Below are 18,604 nucleotides of genomic sequence, written 5' to 3'. Positions count from 1 at the left end.
AGCCGAAGGGCGAGAGCTAAAGGGCTCTTGGCCTGTGGCTCTTTGCCTGGGGGCTTCCTAAGGACCGGGAACCCAGATCCCTGATTTCCTTGTTCTCCCAGTAAGGTAAGTTGACCTTCCAGAAGGGGAGCCACGTAAACAACAGCATTTAAAGAGGACTGTATATATATATATATATATATATATAATGAAGGTAGAATGCCAGCAGGGGGGTGGGGGCTTTCCAGTGTTTTGCACTGAGTGTCACATGTATGACTATCTGCCCACAGGACAGAAGTCTTGGGTGTGTGCTCGATGCAAGGAGCTCCTGGTCCTCAGGGAACGGGTTCGTGCCCTTGAGGCCGAGGTGACTGCCCTGGAGAAGCAGAGACAGTCAGTTAGGCAATTGGGGAAGACTCTCGGGGGCGTATTAGATGAGCCCCACTCTGAACGTGGCAGCCCCGTTGCTGCCAGAGAGCGTGAGGGTCGAGAGGGAACAGGGCACCTTGCTGAGGGCAAGGGGAATGCGCCCTTAGAAGGGACCTCTTCTTCGGTTGGTGAGCAGGTATCTTTTCGTGCCAAGGAACCATCCCTGGGCAGGGGGAGAAGGGGGGTCTTGGTAGTTGGTGATTCGATCCTTAGGCAAGTAGACAGCTGGGTGGCAAAACCGCGTATTGACCGTATGGTGACTTGCCTGCCTGGTGCGAAGGTAGCGGACATTACACGTGTAGTAGATAGGCTGATAGACAGTGCTGGGGAGGAGCCTGTGGTCGTGGTGCATGTTGGCACCAACGATGTGGGGAAATGCAGTCGTGAGGTCCTGGAGGAGAAATTTAGGCTGCTAGGTGGGAGACTTAAGGCCAGGACCTCCAAGGTGGCCTTCTCGGAAGTGCTACCTATTCCACGTGCAGGGCAGGAGAGACAGGCGCAAATTAGAAGTCTCAATGTGTGGATGAGACGATGGTGTAAGGAGGAAAGGTTTAAGTTTGTTAGGCACTGGGATGCTTTCTGGAACAAGCGGGAGCTGTACAAAAGAGACGGTCTCCACTTGTCTCCGGATGGAACCAGGCTGCTGGCGCTTAAAATCAAAAAGGTGGCAGAGCAGTTTTTAAACTAAATCTTGGGGGAAAGCCGACAGGAGATGGAATGTCTCTGGTTCGGGAGGACTCATCTCAAAGAGATGAAGGGTTGGCTTCTATTTTTCTACCGAGTAACGGATCAGAGTTGTCCACTGTGATGGTGACAAACAGTATGGACTGTCTGCCAGAGTCTCGAGGCGGCAGGACAGAGGTGGCGGGCCTAGCTTGCCTGGGAAATTATAAATGTTTGTATGCAAATGCTAGAAGTGTCCGAAGTAAAATTGGTGAATTGGAATGTTTAGTGTTGGGAGAAAACATAGACATTTTGGGAATTTCAGAAACTTGGTGGAATGAGGAGAATCAGTGGGACACGGTGATTCCTGGATATAAGTTATATCGGAAGGATAGGGAGGGAAGGGTTGGAGGTGGGGTGGCTCTGTATGTCAGAGAGGATATACGGTCCAGTAAGACTGAGGTCAGAAAATTAGATTCCCTTTTAGAAATGCTTTGGGTTGAAATAGAGGGCCCAAAAGGAAATTTAACTATGGGAGTTTATCGCCCACCAAATCAAAAGAGAGAGGACGATTATAATATGATGGAAGGATTAAAGATAGCGGCTAAACATAAAAACTGTGTCGTAATAGGTGATTTTAACTACCCGCAGATTGATTGGGTCAATATGTGTTCTGGTCGAGAGAAAGAGATTGAGTTTCTTGATGCTCTCAATGACTGTGCTATGGAGCAGATGGTCTCAGAACCTACCAGAGGTGGGGCGATCCTGGATCTGGTCCTAAGTAATGCCCAAGACTTAGTGAGAGACGTAAAAGTGATTGCGCCGCTTGGGAACAGTGACCATAATGTTATTGATTTCACCGTTTGTATAAATAGGGAGTTGCCCAAAAAGACCGCCACAACCACATTTAACTTTAAAAGGGTAAATTCTCTGAGATGAGGAGGCATGTGAGGAGGAAACTGAAAGGAAAGGTAAATACGGTCAAAACCCTTGGGGAAGCTTGGAGACTATTTAAAACTATAATCCTAGAAGCTCAGATAAAATACATACCACAAGTTAGGAAAGGCACAAACAGGTATAAGAAGAGGCCAGCATGGTTAACAAACAAAGTAATGGAAGCTGTAAAAGGTAAGAAGGACTCCTTTAAGCGGTGGAAAACCAGTCCAAGTGAGATTAATAAAAGGGAACACAGGCAGTGGCAAATCAAATGCAAGACTGTGATCAGGCAGGCAAAAAGGGACTATGAGGAGCATATTGCAAAAAACATAAAGACCAACAATAAAAATTTCTTCAAATATATTAGAAGTAGGAAACCAGCCAGGGAAGCAGTGGGGCCCTTGGATGACCATGGGGTAAAAGGATTACTGAAGGAGGATGGGGAAATGACTGAGAAGCTGAATGCATTTTTTGCCTCCGTCTTCACCGTGGAAGATGAGAAGTGTTTGCCCGCCCCAGAACCACTAATATTGGAAGGGGTGTTTAAAGACCTGAGTCAGATTGAGGTGACAAAAGAGGAGGTCCTACAACTGATAGACAAATTAAAAACTAATAAGTCACCGGGTCCGGATGGCATACATCCGAGAGTTCTGAAAGAACTCAAAGTTGAACTTGTGGATCTTCTAACAAAAATCTGCAATCTTTCATTGAAATCTGCCTCTGTTCCTGAGGACTGGAAGGTAGCAAATGTCACCCCCATCTTTAAAAAGGGTTCCAGAGGAGATCCAGGAAATTACAGGCCAGTCAGTCTGACTTCAATACCGGGAAAGTTGGTAGAAACCATTATCAAGGACAGAATGAGTAGGCACATTGATGAACACGGGTTATTGAGGAAGACTCAGCATGGGTTCTGTAAGGGAAGATCTTGCCTCACTAACCTGTTGCATTTCTTTGAGGGGGTAAACAAACTTGTGGACAAAGGAGACCCGATAGATGTTGTTTACCTTGACTTCCAGAAAGCTTTTGATAAAGTTCCTCATCAAAGGCTCCTTAGAAAGCTTGAGAGTCATGGAGTAAAAGGACAGGTCCTCTTGTGGATCAAAAACTGGCTGAGTAATAGGAAGCAGAGAGTGAGTATAAATGGGCAGTCTTCGCAGTGAAGGACGGTAAGCAGTGGGGTGCCGCAGGGCTCGGTACTGGGTCCCATGCTCTTTAACTTGTTCATAAATGATTTAGAGTTGGGAGTGAGCAGTGAAGTGGCCAAATTTGCGGATGACACTAAATTGTTCAGGGTGGTGAGAACCAGAGAGGATTGTGAGGAACTCCAAAGGGATCTGTTGAGGCTGGGTGAGTGGGCGTCAACGTGGCAGATGCGGTTCAATGTGGCCAAGTGCAAAGTAATGCACATTGGGGCCAAGAATCCCAGCTACAAATACAAGTTGATGGGGTGTGAACTGGCAGAGACTGACCAAGAGAGAGATCTTGGGGTCGTGGTAGATAACGCACTGAAAATGTCAAGACAGTGTGCGTTTGCAATAAAAAAGGCCAACGCCATGCTGGGAATTATTAGGAAGGGAATTGAAAACAAATCAGCCAGTATCATAATGCCCCTGTATAAATCGATGGTGCGGTCTCATTTGGAGTACTGTGTGCAGTTCTGGTCGCCGCACCTCAAAAAGGATATTATAGCATTGGAGAAAGTCCAGAGAAGGGCAACTAGAATGATTAAAGGGCTGGAGCACTTTCCCTATGAAGAAAGGTTGAAACGCTTGGGACTCTTTAGCTTGGAGAAACGTCGACTGCGGGGTGACATGATAGAGGTTTACAAGATAATGCATGGGATGGAGAAATACAATACAAGAACTCGTGGGCATTCGATGAAATTGCTGAGCAGACAGGTTAAAACGGATAAAAGGTACTTCTTCACCCAAAGGGTGATTAACATGTGGAATTCACTGCCACAGGAGGTGGTGGCGGCCACAAGTATAGCCACCTTCAAGAAGGGTTTAGATAAATATATGGAGCACAGGTCCATCAGTGGATATTAGCCACAGTGTGTCTGTATATATAAAATTTTTTGCCACTGTGTGACACAGAGTGTTGGACTTGATGGGCCGTTGGCCTGATCCAACATGGCTTCTCTTATGTTCTTATGTTCCAGCTTCCCGAAAATCTTAGAGGCAGCGAAGGATGTGAGGATGCGGCTAACCACAGGGATGGGGTACGGGTGGTCTTGTAGGGCTTTATTTATTGTGCATTTGTAGTCTACACAGATTCACACATCCCGGTTTTACAGGAGTGACTATGGGGGTCTCCCATACAGTGTGGGAGACTGGCTCTAGTACCCCCTGGGCCTCGAGGCAGTCCAGTTCGGCTTCGATTTTCGGTTTCAGCGCAAACGGAACCCACCTAGCCTTCATCCTTATGGGCCTCACCTAGGGGTCAAGCTGCAGTGTAATGGGTGGTCCTTTATAACACCCCAGAGCGCCATGGAAAACCTCAGGGAATTCCTGGCACACATATTTGAAATTGTGCATCTGAATTTGGTTCACTCCGACTTTTTCTATGCCCAGCGGTCTGAACCAGGCCAGTCCCAATAAAGTGGTGAGCTAGCGCTTCACCATAAGTATGCCCAACATCCTCTTGCATTATTTAAACTGCACACTAACTCTAGCCCACCTTTTAATCTGGACGGGCTTCTTTTGGAAGTCCCGCAAGATGTACCCCGCCAGCCGCAATGGCAGGCTGCCATGAGGACATGGTGTCTTAAGGGTCTCCTACGAGATTATGGAGATGGAGGATCCCATGTCCAGATCCATCAGGCAGGGAGCCCCTTCGATGTGAACCTACACTTTTACTTTATTGGGGGTGTCAAGGGGCAAATTCAGTACCTGGAGGCTGGTGGAAGCTGTGGTGCATGCTTCGGTCATGTCATGATGCGTGGACTGATGCCTCCCATTGGGCTTGGCTTGGCAAGCTCGAGTGATGTGGCCCAATTTCCCGCACTTTCTGCAATCCATGTTTCAGTAGGGGCAGTCACGGTACTCATGTGGGTCCCTGCACACTTTGGCACACTTTGTACTGGCTGGCTTCTCTGTGGTCCGTGGTTGAGCTGAAGGTCGTTGTCCATGGCATGGCTGGTGGTGGAGCTGGTGCACTTTTCCCCCATCGGAGCCGTCGGAAGCCAATGAGGTGGCGACTTGATATGCGCTTGTCATGGAACAGCCACTGTGGGCCTTTTCAAAAGCGGTTGCTTGTTAGAGCACCTTGGCGAGGGTGATGTTGTTGGTGGCCAGCAGTTTTCGGCAGTTTTTCCTCTTGGACACCCACCGCAAAGCAGTCAAGCAAGATCTCTTCCAGGTCCCCTGTGAATTCACAGCGTAGGGCGAGACCCCGGAGCTCGGAGAGGTAGTCGGCCGCAGACTCAGCTCATCACTGCTGCCTCATGTAGAATGCGTGCCTGCGTGTGAGGTGGGTAGGCTGCAGTGCCAAGTGGTCAGTCATGACCTTGATTACATCTTTATAGGTGGTGGCAGCCAGCATCATCGGTGCAATGAGCCGCTTCATCAACTGGATGGTCTCCACTCAAGGAGAGGGATGGTGGCTCAGTGGTAGAGCATCTGCTTGGTAAGCAGAAGGTCCCAAGTTCAATCCCTGGCATCTCCAAAAAAGGGTCCAGGCAAATAGGTGTGAAAATCCTCAGCTTGAGACCCTGGAGAGCCGCTGCCACTCTGAGAAGACAATACTGACTTTGATGGACCAAGGGTCTGATTCAGTATAAGGCAGCTTCATATGTTCATATGCTGTTCCACTCCACATGAACTCAGGAGGAGCACCTTCTTTTCGGCCGCTTCCTCCATCTTGTGCAGCTCGATGTAGTAGCTGAGCTGGTCCACCTATGATTCCCACAGATCGGGTTGGATGGAGTTGAATTCTGGTAGTGGCAGTCCTAGAGCCACAGCCATGACCTCAACCCCAGTGTGTTGCTAGAGCATGGAGGAAAGCACTGAGCTCGATGTGCAAAGTGTGTGGTCGGGCGAAAGGCTGGTTCCAGACACAAGTAACAGTCAACATACTTTGTTAGCTAGTACATCACAAAGACAACATGGCGGGGCAGGGTCCCCGAATATATACATTCGCCCGGAACAACCCACTTCCCAGTCCGGTCCAATCCTGACCAGTTAAACTTCCTGCCACAGATTTTCATAGGCAGTTAGCATCTGTTCCTTACAGTCAGGTGACCCGCGGTTTCCAGCTAGTCACCACAGCGCGTGTAGCCGCTCTATGTTGTAATTTCAGGGACCAAAATGCAAGACACAACAGTGGGGGAGGAGAAGAGAAAGGGGGGAAATGGAGACCTATGTGAGAGAAGGAGTGGAATAAGGAAGAAGAGAGAGATGGAGAAGGGGTGGCAGGAGAGGAGAATAAGCAAAGCTGGGGGAAGGGGAAAATTGTCAGAGAAGGTAAGGGAAATAAACAGAGCAAAGAAATGCTGACAGATATGGGAAGAGAAGAGAAAGAGGGAGAAATTTGTCACAGAAGGGGGAAGGAAGCAAAGAAATGGAAAGGGAAAAGATGAAGGGTTAATGGAGTGCCAAGAGTAGGGGGTGGGTGGGAAGATAGCAATAGTGGGGGGGGGAGGTGAGTGTGAAGGGTGGGTAAGTGGAGTGTGACATATTATGCAACATTTTGTTGTGCGTCCCCTCTGTCACAATACTAAAGACCAGCAAAGCAATAAGTAATAAACTAGAGCAACAACATAATATCATAATATGGGGAGCTGACAAGATAACTTTGGGAGCTGGAATGTTCTGATGTATATTCTAAGAAGAGTACAATTTGGCCAGAAAATTAAAATACAATAATGCCTATTCAGGGAATTCCAATAGAATCCATTCTTAAGCATGTGTTTTCCAATTCCATTGAAATGTTTCAAACTCAGTTCTCCCCCAAGAAGAAGGAAGACTCATATAAAGGAGACTAAATATATAAACCTGTGGCCCCACAGGGGTATCTAATCAATTTTACAGTATACGTGCAATATACTTAAGGTGTATTTATTATCAGCTAATGTGTTTATATCCTCCCTTCTGCTGAGTGTGATTCTAAAGGATAGTTGCAGTTTACCCTTCACTCTCTTTGATTTGTTTGTTACATAGGTCTTCTGCAGCCTCCTCCTAGCTTTGACATTTTACACAGCCAGCTGTACAAAGCAAAGCACCTGAATTCCGTCTGCTTTGGCACGACTAGACAAGATTTAACAATGGAAGCAAACTAATGAGGCATACCAGTGTCAAGCAAGGCCAGATATTTAATATGGCTCAAGTATAGCAAATGATATGGACATCAGAGAACTAGTACATCACTAGTATTAGTCTCTTGAATTCTCCCCTCCCCCCACCGCAACCTAGCAGTGCCCACTTTTTTGGAGGGGGGGGATAGACAATGGCTTGGGAGAAGACAATCTCTGCCCATTCAGGTCTCTTTGGACAAACTATGGACAGCAGCAAACAAGAAAAATAAATTTAGAAGATTATACTGCACCAACTTGCAGAGCACAGTCAATGATCCACACACTATACATCTATATTTAGATTATTTTTTTTTAGACCGCCCTTCCCATGAACAGGCTCAAGGCGGTGGACATTTTAAATAAATATATCCCACAGCCTATAGTGATCTGTCTATATGTGAGCCCAGCACTTCCCTAGAAGGAGCTCAGTAGCAGCTGGGAAAAAGAAAGAACCACCATCCCAGCATCACATTCCAGAGATTAGATTAAAGCTCAGCATTGATCTGTACAGCTTGGTTGGCTCCAGTGAAAACTAAAGCAGCAAGAATGATGGGACCCTCACTAATCCAGCAGCCCAGAGCTTCCAAAAATAAAGTGGGTCAAAGGGACATGAGACATTGCAGGAAAGAGCAATCACTCAGCAGCTCAGGATTCCCATCCCTACAATTCTTTCTTAAAATGTCAAAGTTGACACTGATTGATCTGGGATGTTGGAATTCAAACATAGTTACCACTAAATGGAGAAAAAAACAATAAACTTTCAGAAGAAAGTATTGAATCCATACAATTAAAATAAATCTCTCCGTGAGGGACTACTTCACAATTTTTGTTGTCCTAGCAGAAGCTGTTTGCCAAATGCACAATGTCTGTTCTCCAGGCCACAGCAGCCAGTGTTGGCAAGCAATATGCACAGAAACAGCTATGTGCAGCAAGTAGCTGAAAGATCTTTTATCTTGCATGTGAATAGTCCATTTTTGAAGAAGTAACCTGAGAAAATCTCCAATAAAAAGAAATGGAATGAAGAAGGGAAAAAAATCATACAGGCATGAGGAAGTGGTGGCAATATTTCCATAATGACCCTTACTTATAGAGAAGATATACTTATCAAACATTAGGGAGTTCAGAGGGATTTTACAATCACATATAACAAAAACAGCTCCAGACAATAAGGTATAAGGAAAAGAAGGATGGAAACTTTAGACCCAAATTCCACATGCATAGTGAAGTGCAAGAACATTGAAATAAGAACATAAGAACATAAGAGAAGCCATGTTAGATCAGGCCAATGGCCCATCCAGTCCAACATTCTGTGTCACACAGCGGCCAAATATATATATATATATACACACACACACACATACACACACTGTGGCTAATAGCCACTGATGGACTTCTGCTCCATATTTTTATCTAACCCCCTCTTGAAGGTGGCCATGCTTGTGGCCACCACCACCTCCTGTGGCAGTGAATTCCACATGTTAATCACCCTTTGGGTGAAGAAGTACTTCCTTTTATCCGTTTTAACCTGTCTGCTCAGCAATTTCATCGAATGCCCACGAGTTCTCGAATTGTGAGAAAGGGAGAAAAGTACTTCTTTCTCTACTTTCTCCATCCCATGCATTATCTTGTAAACCTCTATCATGTCACCCCTCAGTCGACGTTTCTCCAAGCTAAAGAGCCCTAAACGTTTCAACCTTTCTTCATAGGGAAGGTGTTCCAGCCCTTTAATCATTCTAGTTGCCCTTCTCTGGACTTTCTCCAATGCTATAATATCCTTTCTGAGGTGCGGCGACCAGAACTGCACACAGTACTCCAAATGAGACCGCACCATCGATTTATACAGGGGCATTATGATACTGGCTGATTTGTTTTCAATTCCCTTCCTAATAATTCCCAGCATGGCATTGGCCTTTTTTATTGCAAACGCACACTGCTTTGACATTTTCAGTGAATTATCTACCACGACCCCAAGATCTCTCTCTTGGTCAGTCTCTGCCAGTTCACACCCCATCAACTTGTATTTGTAGCTGGGATTCTTGGCCCCAATGTGCATTACTTTGCACTTGGCCACATTGAACCGCATCTGCCACGTTGACGCCCACTCACCCAGCCTCAACAGATCCCTTTGGAGTTCCTCACAATCCTCTCTGGTTCTCACCACCCTGAACAATTTAGTGTCATCCGCAAATTTGGCCACTTCACTGCTCACTCCCAACTCTAAATCATTTATGAACAAGTTAAAGAGCATGGGACCCAGATGGGGGTGACATTTGCTACCTTCCAGTCCTCAGGAACAGAGGCAGATTTCAATGAAAGATTACAGATTTTTGTTAGAAGATCCACAAGTTCAACTTTGAGTTCTTTCAGAACTCTCAGATGTATGCCATCCGGACCCGGTGACTTATTAGTTTTTAATTTGTCTATCAGTTGTAGGACCTTGGCTTAAGCCTACCAGCAGCTTCCGGTGGACACACAGACCGCCGAGGCCCAGACCTTAGTTACACACCAGGGGGCCTTCAAAGTGCAGTGGTTGCAATTTGGGGTTAGTGTGGCCCTGGGAATTTTTCAAAGCGTGATAGACTCTCTTCTCAAAGGGATTCCCAGAGTACAGTCCTTTTTCTACAATGTTTTCATTTTGGCCCTGACGTCGAAGAATTTAGCCGCTGCCTTCAAGAGGTGCTATGATGTTTCTAGACTGCGGGTCTTAAGGTGAAGCGGGAGAAGTGCTCACTCAGGGTGCCGAGGGTGGAGTTCCTAGGATTTGCAGTCGATGCCGTGGGAATCTATCCTACAGCCAACAAGACCAGGGTGATAGTCCTAGCTCCAGCCCCCACATGTAAAGCGGAGCTTCAGAGTTTCCTGGGGCTCTTGAACTTTTACCATTCCTTCTTGCCCCACAAAGCCACCCTTGCTGAACCCCTACAAAGACTCCTTGATAAAAAAAAAAAAAAAGCCCCATGGGTCTGGGGGAAAAGACAGGCCACCGCCTTCCAGACAGTCAAGGACATTTTGGTGTCTAACAAGGTACTGTACAACTATGATGAGTCTCTCCCAGTGATTTTGGCCTGCAATGCTTCCCCGTATGGAGTAGGGGCGGTCTTGGGCCACCAACTGCCAGATGGGAGGGAGGTCCTCATGGCCTATTATTCCTGCACCCTGATGCCAGCGGAGTGCAATTATGCACAAATAGATAAAGAGGTGCTGGCAATAGTGGCAAGGGTGTACAAGTTCAATGATTATCTGTACAGGTGGTGGTTCATGGTTGCCACAGACCACAAGCCACTGCTGGGCCTCTTTGCCTTGGACTGTCCGACCCTGCAGATATTGTCCTGGCACATCCTGCTTTGGAACAAGTTCCTCAGTGCATACTCCTACAACCTGGTCTACCGCCCCAGCAAAGCGATGGGCCATGCGGACACCCTCAGCCACCTTCTGCTGCCGTCTCAGGACCCCAATGCAGTGCTTGCCCACTACGTGATGCTGATAGAGGCCCTGCCTGATAGGCCTCTCCACGCCACTGAGGTCACCCATTTCATGGGCCGGGACTGTATCCTTGCACGTGTCATGGACTGGGTGGGGAAGGGTTGGTCCAAGGGCAAGACAGATGTGGAGTTTAGGGCCTTCACATCCCACTGGGATGAACAGTCAGCACACAAGGGTTGCCTCTTTTGGGTAGCCGGGTGGTGGTCCCCCCACTCTCGGAAGCAGGTGCTCGAAGCCTTGCACGAGACGCACCCAGGTATAGTGTGTATGAAGGCACTGGCACGTAGCTACATATGGTGGCCAAGGATGGATAAAGAAATAGAGGGGTGGATAGAAAGGTGCCAACCCTGCCAAGAGTCCTAGCCAGATTTGCCCAATGCCCCCACTCACCGCTGGGAATCCAACTGCACACCATGGTCCCGGCTACACTTAGACTTCGTGGGTGCATTCCAGGGTCAGATATTTTTTATCCTGGTTGAGGCTTACATGAAGTGGCTGGAGGTGATTCCCATAGCCTCAACCTCCACTTTGGCCACAGTCAGAGCCCTATGGTGAGCCTTTTGCACACATGGGATCCCTGAGACCATTGTGACAGAGAACGGTATCACTTTCACCTTCCGGGAGTTCCTGGGCAGGTACCTCATCCAGCACATACGGTCCACTCCCTTCCACCCGGCCACTAACGGCCAAGCAGAGCACATGGTCTGCATGACCAAAGAGGCCTTGGGGCACATTGTGCATGGGGATTGGGACCACCACCTGGCCACCTTCCTTTTCAGGAATTGCACTACCCCGAACCCAGTTACTGGCCAGAGCCCAGGGGAACTGTTAATGGGCAGGCTGTTGATTACCCAGCTGGACAGACTGCATCCGGACCGAGCACTGGACCTCCACAATTCTCTCGAGATCCAGGAAGCCACGAGGAGGTTCTTTCCGGGGGACCTGGTCTATGCTAAAAACTTTTCAAGTGACCTGGAATGGATACTGGGCCGAGTGCTGTGGGTCACTGGGTCCCACTCATACGAGGTCTTAATGGGGGGGGGCAAATCCTCCGTTAGCACATCGACCAGTTGTGTCACCGCACCCTGCTGGATGAGCCGAAGGAGCCTGAGGATGAAGAAATTGGAGAGAACAGAGGATCGCCATCAGCAGCCACCCTGCCAGCTCTGGTCATGCCGGCAGAGAATCCACCCAGTGACTTTAGGAATCTATCTCTGGCAGGGGAGTGGGCGGTGTCTCTACCGCCAATGCTGCTGTGTGGGTCCCTTCCTTCCTCGCCCCACAGCGAGGAACCAGTGGCACCGCTAAGGATTCCAGCAACCCCCATTCCCCTGGCTGAACCTTGGCAATCACATAGGGAACGGCGGCCACTAGCATACCTAAGATGATATGTACCTTGAACTAGGGGGGGAGGAGTGCTGTGCCTTGGATTTTAGTCCCTGAAATTACAACACAGTGTGGCTACACGCCACAAGGGGGATCTTTCTCCGGGGGAACCGGTCTTTGCCAGCTATGCGTGCTGTGGTGACCTGCAGGAAACTGTGGGTCACCTGACTGTAAGGGACACATGCTAACTGCCTATGAAGGTCTGTGGTGGGAAGTTTAACTGGTCAGGATTGGACCTGACTGGGAAGTGGGTTGGTCTGGGCGAATGTATATATTCAGGGATCTGGCCCCGCCATGTTGTCTTTGTGATGTACTAGCTAATAAAGTATGTTGACTGTTACTCGTGTCCGGACCCAGTACATTACACCCACCAAGCCAATACCCCTGTCAAAGAATACAATAAACTAAATTCAAATTGTAAAAATTGTTTCCTTGATCCTCCAGTTTTGTAATTTAATCATTTATAAATGTTGATATATGGTTGATAGTAGACTATATGCACTTTCTGATGTTACTTTATTGGCTAATCTATTTTGAGGGTCTATTTTGAAAGGTTTTCTTTTGTCATTGTATGTACTTAAATCCTCTGTACTGGGGGCTATAATTCTGCAGGATATTCTCTGGCTGTAATGTAAGGAAATCTCTAGGGAACACAGCCTTACAGTGGCAGGCTCGGAAATATTTAGTTGGCCATCAGTAAAGGTGAAATAAGACACTTGTCAGTCTGTAGCAGAGATGGGATGTGCTCTTTTTATTCTAAAGGACAGCTGGTTATCAAAACAAAACATATCCCTGGATACGTTGTCTGGTTGTGAGTCCTTTGCTCCCTCCTCCCTCTAGTTGTAACTACTGCAAGGCAAACAAACAGTAAACAAACCTACTTAGTAGCAGTGTGTAGGGCAAGTCTTCCTTTCCTCAACCCACCAACTTTCTCCTTTATCCCCAGGCACTGGGAATTTTTCCATGAGTTCTCATACCTTTGTACAGATTTGCTGTATATTATAGAGCCATACCTCAACAGTGCAGCAATGCAGAGAAGCTATAAAGAGAAAGATGTTAGTACCTTTGGTTCTTTTTGCAGACTTATTGGCACCACTTAATTGGCATCCTTGTTAAGATTCTGAGAAGGCAGACAAATGTGCTAATCTATTGTAAGCTACCACTATGTACACACTTGAAACAACCAGATGGCTTGAAAATCATAGATAACCTGTTTGCTGTCCAGAAGAGCTTCTTCAGTCCTGCAAGGATCATTATCAATAATCAGATTATTAGATGCCACAGTGGCAGCACTGGGTCTCTGTCCTTTGACCTCCTTGGTTTGTACTGTTTTATTATTTGTTCCTTTTTTCTTGGTACTTATTGATACTATGAATTGCCCTGGGCAACACAATTGGAAAGGAAAGGGGGTTCTTATTTAAATAATTAAAATTTCTCTTTTGCTTATGCAGATGCAACCTTTAGCGATTCCTGAGCAACACACTGTATCTACATAATAGCAATCAGTACTTGGTCCTTAGATGATTTTAAGTGAACCGTTTGGATCTGTGACTTTGAAGAACAAGAAATATTAGATATTTCAACTCTGGCATTTATCATCTTTGCTCCCCATCCCTGGCTTTGCCACAGAAAAAGTATAGGCTATGGTGGATGGTAAACAAAGGAAGCCCCATAAAGGGGCTTCAAAAAAGCTGTTTCAAATACTGATTTTTACCTTGCATACATAAAATGTATTTGGTATATTTTACAACCATATGGCTTCTACTGTTCGTATACGTGTAGGTATGTGTACTAGTGGATTGGCATTGGTCATACATCCAGACATGCATTTGCTGTTTTAATCTAGAAGCTATGCTCATCCCTGGTTCAAAAACACTTCCTCTGCTAAGTGTGGAAGCAAGCAGAGACCCTGCTGGATTCCAGACAGAGAATTAAGAAACCCTCAAGAGGCATAAACCCTCTTTAACTTTGAGAAAAGGTCAATGCTCAGTTATATAGCCTTAGGTGTTTTACAGGCAAATTCAGAGTTGAGTGTTAAAATCACAGGGGTTCCCAAGCATCTGGGATGTTATGGAGTGTGGCAAGGTATTGACTCTAAAAGTTTCTGTTTACATGTAAAAGTATCCTAGTAACTAGCAAATGTGGATGTAATCTTTTGAATAAAGTGAAGGATTAAATGGACACTCAGTACACCCATGTCCTTGAGGCAGGGGAAACTGGCAGGTAGTGGGCTGGGTGAGTCAGTGGAATTTGATGGTCTTGGGTTCATGCCATCATGTAATGATGTGGAGTTTTGGACTCACTGACAACAGAATAAATAGAACGTTAAGCTTCCATCTAATGCACATGAGTGTAATAACAAGCACGGTGTTATTTCATATAGGTCAGAGATCTAGGTGTAAGGACAGTGATCCATTCGCTCTGGTTAGGAAGCAGAATATTATCTACTAGAAATGCCTTAAGTGCTGGCTTTGTTCATTCAACTTCATTCTTTCTTAAAGAAAGGAAAGGAAAAGTCCCCTGTGCAAGCATCAGTCGTTTCTGACTCTGAGGTGACGTTGCTTTCACAACGTTTTCACAGCAGACTTTTTTATGGGGTAGTTTGCCATTGCCTTCCCCAGTCATCTACACTCTCCCCCCAGCAAGCTGGGTACTCATTTTACCGACCTCGGAAGGAGGGAAGGCTGAGTCAACCTCAAGCCGGCTACCTGAAAACCCAGCTACCGCTGGGGATTGAACTCAGATCGTGAGCAGACCTTAGGACTGCAGTACTGCAGCTTTAACACTCTGCGCCATGGGGCTCTTTCTTAAAGAAAAGCAACCCTCAAAATGGCATTTTTAGCTTGCTTTTATCAAAATGATATTGTTTGTTGATCGCTAGATGGAGCTATAGCTCTTTAAATAATCTGGTTCTGCAGTTTGCACCAAGGAAGGCAAGATAATGACGTGTGCATTGATCTTTTAAATAACAGTCTTGATGTAACACTGTACTATTATCCATTCCTTATATTTACTTTCCCTCTCCCCAGATAAAATGTATGCATCTAGACACTTTATACATGAAACTGAATAGTATAGTCAGTCATACATAGGAATGTTGGCACATTCAGAAGTGTTCAGGTGATTGTTCTGTAGGGCAATACTGTTTTGGCAGAGCCTGAATACATTTCAGGTTGATAGTCCAGTTAATGAGGTATCTAGTATACTAAAATGTGAAAACATTTTCCTCTTTAATAACCAGTTTGACTAAATAAACAGCTAATGCTGCAAGATTGTTCTATCTTAGTTTCCTCACAGCATATGTTAATTTTAGAACAGGAAGAGATTGTAAATGCAGGTCTAATCCTGAAAAGAAAGTAAGCCATAGCCCCTATCAGCATTAGACATAAATGGAATGCAGTATCCAGAGTTGGCAAACCTAAACATGATGTAGACATTTGAGATAAGGCAGGGACAACAAACAAAGTGCACAGGGTCAGCAGCTGTATGGATCCAGTTAAGGGGAAACAACCTTTGAAGCAATAACTATGTCAAAATAGGAGATAAGTGTGAAAGAGAACCTTTTCTAATTGTGGCTTGTAGAAGAGGATGTGAAGTGAGGGATCATGTACGACCTAGTGGACTGTATGCTGCCTGTGTCTTGAAAATACAAATGGAGAAACTTGGAACTTCATATAATTGCTCACTTCCGGAACAGCTGCCTGGACTTTCCCATTTGGATACAGTGTGCATTAAGTTGCCTTCTAAATATTTTTGGGACTTTGAGTTTGGGCTTTTGGATGTTCTGTTTATATTTAGAAATGGCACTATTTATATTTAAAAATATATTTTGTGAAGAGTTTGGTCATAATTGCTTTAATTTTGGTCATTTGTGAGGCTGGTTGTCATGGAGGTCCTTGGACCATTTTCTCCTTTTCATATTCCGTGGTTCTGTTTGGTTGCGCAATCCCCAGTTGGGGGTAGTGGAGGCCCTCCCCTACTTCTCAAGGGGGGGGCCTGTTTTTTGAGGAACAGACACCAAATTTGCAGCAAAGCATTTTTGAGGATGCTCTCCTCAAAAAACCTCCCAAGTTTCAAAAAGATTGGACCAAGAGGTCCTATTCTATGAGCCCCAAAAGACGGTGCCCCCATTCTCCATTATTTCCAATGAAGAGAAGGCATTTAAAAGAAGCATGACCCCTTTAAATGTGATGGCCACAGCTCCCTTTAAAGTTCATTCATGCTTGTCACAACCTTGCTCCTGGCTCCACCAGGCCCGTAGCTACAAGGGGGCCTGTGGGGGCACAGCCCCCTGACTTGGGGCCCCTAAACAGCCTCCAGTGCCTCAGCTGCATCCTTCTCCATTCTGCCGTCATCATACACAGTTGCTTCTGCTTGCTTAGGGGCCGAAAGAATTCTCTGACCCCTCAGCAAGCAGAAACAACAGGCCACTTTCGGAGCTCAGGACTGAAACTTAAGCTCCCTGTTGCTTCTGCTTGCTAGGGGCTGGAAGAAATCTCTGACCCCTCAGCAAGCAGAAACAACAGGGCACTTTTGGAGCCCAGGACTGAAAGTTAAGCTCTGTGTTGCTTCTGCTTACTTAGGGACTGGAAGAAATCTCTGACCCCTCAGCAAGCAGAAACAATGGGCATTTTCAGCGCCCAGGACTGAAAGTTAAGCTCCACATTGGGCTAGAGGGCACCTGCAAGAAGAGGCCATTCTGGCCCTCAAGTGGGGCGGCGGGGGTAGGGGGCGGATGGCTCCATTGCAGACAGGGCAGGGTAAGGTAGGCTGGCATACACAAATGGAGGTCCTGGCTGCAGTCCAGGGCTGGGGATCAGTGGAGAGGTGATGTTCGCTTGCAGGGGTTTTCTGGCCTGGTCTTGCTGGCCACCCACGGTGGCTCGCTCTCCGACAGGAAGAAATCAGAATTGGAGGTCTTGTAGCCCCAGAAGTCAGTTGCGACTTGGTGGCGCCTTCCAACCCCCCCCCCCCCCCTTGTCCTGCCGGGCTTGCCTACTTGGATCATGCTACAGGTAAGGGCAGGAGACCGTGCGGCACGTAACTAAACCTCTGAGTGGCTCCCCACCAGAGCGGCTGGAAGAGGGGTGTAAAGGGATCACCATGGGGTAGCTTTGGGGAGTGGGGAGGCTGTATGGCAGTGAGCTGGCAGCTTTCCTCCTCAGCGGTGGTAGGAGAGAAGGCCATGGAGGTTGGGGTCACTATGTGCCCCTTGAAAAAAAAATCAGCCCCCCCCCAATTCTTCAAATCCTGGCTATGGGGCTGGGCTCCACCCCCAAAGTCCCCAGATATTTCCTGAGTCAGACCTGACAACCCGGTTTCAGAGGCACCTGGTTGGTTGCTGCTGAAGGTGGAATGCCTGGCTGGTCTGGCTCAACCATGGTATTCCTGTAGCAGAGCAATTACTGTTGCCAGAGGCATGGGAAATGATGCCCTTTCTTGAACAAATGTCTATTAGTGAGAACCTGCACCTTTTCAACAGCCAGTGGTGGTTTTGGATGCTCATCTGTACATAAATGTTGCAGCACAAAAACATTTCATAGAATACAACTGTTGCATGGCATTGCCTGCTGTTTTTAAAAGGCCAAGCACTGATAACTCCACTATTACAGCTGCCTTCTGATCCCCCCCCCCACAATTGAATGAACCAAGAGTGTGAGTTCTGAGGTGTACAATGGCAGAAAAGCTTATAGTTGGAAAAACGTCTGCAAAAGCTGCTGTTAGGAAAGGGTTGTACCCCTTTAACAGAAGCTTAAAGTGTATGGAAATAGGCAGCTGAAACTTTCAATACTGTGCTGGTAAATAACATCCTATTAAGCCTCTGTTAAAGGGGTAGGACACTTTTTCTCGAGGTTGTTGGCAAATGTAATTGGCTTTCTGTTCAGCTCTGTTACAGGAAGGACTACCATTGCCTTCTGTATCAACTGTGAAGGTGGAATACCCTGTCTCCCTTTTGGAGGAGAGAAGCTAGACTTCTGCTATCTTCCTTGCTGCCTTGTTAATGAAGCTTATGCCAAAGGGAAAAGGCTTCTTTTGTGTGATCTTTGAGACCTCAATAGGAGGAGCTATATTCTGCCCAACAGTGTTATTCCCAGATAGACCTGACATTCTCTTACCAGCCTCTCCACTCCCTTTTGATGCTTCTATTCTTACTCTTCACCATCAGTTACTTACTTCCCTCCTGCCTCTGATGCTAAAAACTCTAGGGCAAGGACTATCATTTTTTTTGATCCTGCAGAATCTCCTCCTATCATATCTGGAGTGACTAATATATGGAGTTCTTACCTGGCTCATTGGAGCCTGTTGGACTGAGCTTGGGGACTCAGGAACAATAGGCAGCAGGATCCAAATCCCTGTTGCCCTGCTCCAATCACGAGCCCCCGACTGGTTTGAATGGTTCAATAGCATGCTAGCATGGGAACCTTGGGTGTATAT

Source organism: Heteronotia binoei, chromosome 2, assembly GCF_032191835.1.
Source record: "Heteronotia binoei isolate CCM8104 ecotype False Entrance Well chromosome 2, APGP_CSIRO_Hbin_v1, whole genome shotgun sequence".
In the NCBI taxonomy this organism is placed as follows: Eukaryota; Metazoa; Chordata; class Lepidosauria; order Squamata; family Gekkonidae; genus Heteronotia; species Heteronotia binoei.
This window is presented reverse-complemented; position numbering follows the sequence as displayed.